The sequence below is a fragment of the Coregonus lavaretus genome, assembly GCF_964263955.1.
Source record: "Coregonus lavaretus genome assembly, chromosome: 16".
Classification (NCBI taxonomy): domain Eukaryota; kingdom Metazoa; phylum Chordata; class Actinopteri; order Salmoniformes; family Salmonidae; genus Coregonus; species Coregonus lavaretus.
In genome coordinates this window covers 5,787,420-5,793,419 of record NC_140003.1, presented here as the reverse complement: position 1 = coordinate 5,793,419, position 6,000 = coordinate 5,787,420, and positions in this window count along the sequence as shown.

Below are 6,000 nucleotides of genomic sequence, written 5' to 3'. Positions count from 1 at the left end.
TCTTCAGGTCATTGACCAGGTCCTGCCGTGTAGTTCTGGGCTGATCCCTCACCTTCCTCATGATCATTGATGCCCCACAAGGTGAGAACTTGCATGGAACCTCAAACCGAGGGTGATTGACCGTCATCTTGAACTTCTTCCATTTTCTAATAATTGCGTCCTGTAGCCCATCCCAGGCTTGTGCACGTCCACAATTTTATCCCTGATGTCCTTACACAGCTCTCTGGTCTTGGCCATTGTGGAGAGGTTGGAGTCTGTTTGATTGAGTGTGTAGACAGGTGTCTTTTATACAGGTAATGAGTTCAAACAGGTGCAGTTCATACAGGTAATGAGTGGAGAACAGGAGGGCTTCTTAAAGAAAAACTAACAGGTCTGTGAGAGCTGGAATTCTTACTGGTTGGTAGGTGATCAAATACTTATGTCATGCAATAAAATGCAAATTAATTACTTAAAAATCATACAATGTGATTTTCTGGATTTTTGTTTTAGATTCCGTCTCTCACAGTTGAAGTGTACCTATGATAAAAATTACAGACCTCTACATGCTTTGTAAGTAGGAAAACCTGCAAAATCGGCAGTGTATCAAATACTTGTTCTCCCCACTGTAGATATTAAAACAAACTATCCTAAAAATCATCCTGCAGCAAAGCATGCTGAGAAATATATTAATGATGCCCCTCCCACATCTTTTCACTCAGAGAGTTAACCGAAATTAACTCAACACAGTCGAGTAACAACAACACCACACAGTGTTGATTCCACTGTGATTAAAATAACGCTTAATTTCACCGCAGGTGGTGTCAATTTCAATCCCACTTGTGTTAACCCCACTAGAATCAACACTCAGATATAACACTCACTATACGTTTGACCTCAACACCAACATTTTAACACCTGCAAATTTGCGCACAAGACACAATTCCCCATAAGGAATATCTATATACTGTATGTCAGGGCCAATTTGGTCCTTAGATAGCATGTTTCTAGGGCACAGATTCAATCAAAATCACATTTGGGAAAAAAATATCACATAGTAATCACATTACCAAATAGAAAATCTTATAGAATCTGGCTATAACACTCCAAAACCCGGCAAGTGCACTTCCATTCAGACCATCCTAACAAAGACCTTACCATTAAACTACCTGCTCAACCATGCAATAGTACATAGGACAACGTATCACATCACAGGCTGTTTTGAGAGTAGAGAGTCACTGGCCCGTGTAATGTTCGCTGCCACACGTTGCGGGACAAGCCCTGTCAATGTACCTGTGTGCATCAGGTGAGGACAGGGGGAGGTCATAGCCTCTGACTCGGGTGCCATATAATTGCTTCTGTCTCGGTCACGCTTCATCCCCTCTGAGCTCATTCCACTGGAACAGTCTGTCAGGTGTCTCCTGCTCTCCAAACTGTAAATGCTGCACATGTGCCTCTTCCTCCACCCCCAATGCCCACTCCTCTATATGCTCTTTAATTAGCTAGTTCATTAATTCATTTCTGTCAGATGATGTGACCTGTCTGTGCCCTCTACTTGCTACTAAACCACCTTCCTCCACTCACCTGAGAATAAAGTTTATTCGCTGTGAGTTTTAAGATGATCCAAAACTAATCAGATTTCTGTTTAGTATGGCTAATGGTTCCATTAATCTCTAAGCAAGCAGAGACAAACATCAAATGTAATGTTGACTGATTGTGGAGGATGAGGGGTGTATGGCCACTCAAAATTAAAAAGCTTTGCAATCGGATACAGTTTTGTCCTATAATTAATGGAAATTACATATTTGTTTCCTTGCCCAGTAATAAACAGTCTTTGGACAAGGAGAAACAGTAATCCATGCTTTGGTTTTGTTTGTCTGGCTCCTGTCACCAAATACTAACTTTAGCATACCTGTCCAAAAACCAATGCAAGTCAATGTCCCCCAAACTAGCATGTTTTGCATGATGTTTTGTAATAACAAAATATGTAAACTAACGGCTAACAATTCCATTGGTTTGCCAAATGTTTGTACACTCACATACATCGGTAATTAGCGGTGGCATTGTGTTCTTTCTACTAAGCACGGTTAAACTTTCCCCTTTCAGGCTTAAATCCTCTATCACCAACCTGCCTGGCATCCTGCTTTTTCTCCATTCATGTGGAATATAAACTTTCAATGAGGTTTCTTTTGTTTGGACGGTATGTTGTTTGGCTAGTAGGCATCAATCTCCTTTCCACTGCTTCTCTTCCCAGAGACAAGGTTAAGAGGAAAGCTGACAAGCGAGAGTTAGAAAGAGCACTTTCAGTCAATCAACTGCATATGTGTTTGAGTGTGCTGTCTATAGACCTACCTGTAGATGCACTCATGTGCACATGGCATTTTCAACATCATCACACTGATTTGTGCATTGGTAGAACTCCTTTGTTTATTATTTCTATGGACGACACAAATCTTAGTCAAAAATTGGTAACGCCTATGAGCCACCTGTTTTGAAATGCATTTTTAAATATAGGTATCTATACAAATGTATGTAGTATTTTTAAGAGGAGCCATGAGCTATTGTGAATTCTTATTATGTTTTATTATGCATATTGCCACCTGTGCTTTCAGAAGCTGTGAGTTGAAATGAGTGCTTATATATATTATATATCAGGTGTTATAATGCAGTATGGGATGGCTAAAGGTCCAATAAAATAATGTATAATGCAGGAGGCTCAGTTATTACTGTGTAGTTACATAGTGTACAGGCCATTTAATGTACAGTGTTACCAAAAAGGGTCTGTCTCTGAGTGACGAGTATTGCCTGGCTACTTATCTGACAATAAAGGTGATAACAAAGCTAGCGGTGGCCACTCTCCTTATCTCCCAACATTTTATCTGGAACTGCGTGGGGTCATAACTCACGCCGATCCTTCATTAGCCCTGATCATGGGAGCTTGATCCATTTTTGTTCTTGAGTGGAAAAACTCAATTAATCCCATAATGTTAAGACTCTTCACTATATTGATGATGATGATGCCTCCCGCAGAGAAATATAAGAGCCAAAGCAATTATTTACTTCTCTACTCCATTTCTCTGGAGCAGTAGGGTAGTGAAATGCTCCTCTTTTTATTAATTTTTGCAAGACATAACATATACAAAATGGATGACTTTGTACACAATTGTGCAAAATTGCATTAAATCTTTGCTGATGGGTTAGACCTTTGCTATTAATTGATCACATTTTTATTTTGTTTAATCTTTCTCCTGAACATGTATAATGCTCCCTCATCAGCTTACTTGTAAACAAGAAAGTTAGGCTGTGTCCCTTTGGCCTCTGGTCAAAAGAAGTGCACTATATACAGTGCCTTCGGAAAGTACTCAGACCCCTTGACTTTTTCCACATTTTGTTACGTTACAGTCTTATTCTAAAATGGATTAATTAAATAAAAATCCTCAGCAATCTACACACAATACCCCACAACGACAAACAGAAAACAGATTTTTATAAATTTTGCAAATGCATTAAAACCCAACAGAAATAACTTATTCACATACGTTTTCAGACCCTATGTTATGAGACTCAAAATTTTAGTTCCAGTGCATCCTGTTTTCATTGATCATCCTTGAGATGTTTTTACAACAGTCCACCTGTGGTAAATTCAATTGATTGAACATGATTTGGAAAGGCACACACCTGTCTATACAAGGTCCCACAGTTGACAGTGCATGTCAGAGCAAAAATTAAGCCATGAGGTCAAAGGAATTGTCCGTAAAGGATTGTGTCGAGGCACAGATCTGGGGAAGGGTACCAAAAAATGTCTGCAGCATTGAAGGTCCCCAAGAACACAGTGGCCTTCCATTCTTAAATGGAAGAAATTTGGAACCACCAAGACTCTTCCTAGAGCTGGCCGCTCGGCCAAACTGAGCAATCGGGGGAGAAGGGCCTTGGTCAGGGAGGTGACCAAGAACCCGATGGTCACTCTGACAGAGCTCTAGAGTTCCTTTGTGGAGATGGGAGAACCTTCCAGAAAGACCACCATCTCTGCAGCACTCCACAATCAGACCTTTATGGTAGAGTGGCCAGATGGAAACCACTCTTCAGTAAAAGGCACATGACAACCACTTGGAGTTTGCCAAAAGGCACCTAAAGGACTCTCAGACCATGAGAAACAAGATTATTGGTCTGATGAAACCAAGATTGATCTCTTTGGCCTGAATGCCAAGCTTCACGTCTGGAGGAAACCTGGCACCATCCCTACGGTGAAGCATGGTTTTGTCAGCATCATGATGTGGAGATGTTTTTCAGCGGCAGGGACTGGGAGACTAGTCAGGATCGAGGAAAAGATGAACAGAGCAAAGTACAGAGAGATCCTTGATGAAAACGCGCTCCAGAGCGCTCAGGACCTCAGACTGTGGCGAAGGTTCACCTTCCAACAGGACAACGACCCAAAGCACACAGCCAAGACAATGCAGGAGTGGGTTTGGATGTCCTTGAGTGGTCCAGCCAGAGCCCTGACTTGAACCATATCGAACAACTCCGGAGAGACCTGAAAATAGCTGTGCAGCAACGCTCCCCATCCAACCTGACAGAGCTTGAGAGGTTCTGTAAAGAAGAATGGGAGAAACTCCCCAAATACAGGTGTGCCAAGCTTGTAGCGTCATTATAGGGTATTGTGTGTAGATTGATGAGGAAAAAACAATTTAATTAATTTTAGAATAAGGCTGTAAAGTAACAAAGTGGAAAAAGTCAAGGGGTCTGAATACTTTCCGAAGGCACTGTATGTAGTGAATAGGGTGCATTGTGCTCTTAATAGGAAGTAGGGCTGGGGCACAGTCCTAGTTTCAAGATAGTTCCATGTATTGTAGTTGATGATACATTCGTAATTAATGAAAAAGCCTTAAGCATCAATGAGGATGTAATCAGAAGGGTAATGAGACATCCACTTCTGACAGGGCTGTGAAAGAAGCGTGAGCACTATTCATGAGGTTTCCCAGTGTTTGGAAAACAGGGCAAGCAAACTCCTCTCACTATAATAATGTCATTAATGAGAGATATCTGCATTTTCAAGAATCACAGGCATAGACCATAACATTAATGAAATACTTATACAGGCTTCAAATGCACAGTTAATGCTGTGACATTTCCCAAAATTAAGACTCGCTTTGTAAATGTCACACTGGAGCCATTTCAGTTGGTTGTGACAACAAAAGGTTTACCCTGGAGAAATCTAGATTCCAGTTGACAGGTAACTGCCCAGAAAACCGGGAACATTCCCAGAACATTAGCTAAGATTCCCATTAAGTTCTAGTTAAAATTGTATCTAACGTTAGGATGATAACATCCCAAAAACATTCAGAGAATATCTATTTATATGTATATTTATCAAAAGTGTTTTAGTTTAGATATCATTGCAATGTTCTCCTAACGTTAACTAAAATGTTGTGCACAACATCTGTAACAACCACCACAGAACATTTCCCAAAAGTGTGTATGTTTGTATAACACATTTGCTTGATGTTGCAAGAACATTCCTATAACACAAAACGTATGTTCCTGAAACACAAAAACTGTCCAGTTGTGTGTAAGATTTATTTTAGGGTGCAAAAAACATTGACACCTGATGTTACAAGAACATTCCCAGAACACATTTAGTCTGTTCTTTAAAGGTTGTGTCATTAGATCTGATATACTGTATTTTATGATTTTGTTTCTTATCACGTGTTGCAAGTCTTATGAACTTGTGATTTTAGTTGGATCAAGCTTTCTTTAAATAACTTATATTATTTTGTATTCATATGCTTCTTAAATACAGTTTAGAACTTTCCAACTAAATAATATATTTTTAACCTTTTCTCTATTTCAAAGAAAATTCATAAGACCTTCAACACGTGAATAAAATACAGTGTTACAAGTCCACACAGCATATAAGAAGATGGGAACATTTTAATAACTGTGTTCTGTGTCCTGATTGATCATATTTGACAAAAAAAAAAAAAAAAAAAACATAGCCATGACAATGTCCTGTGAATGAAATTGAAA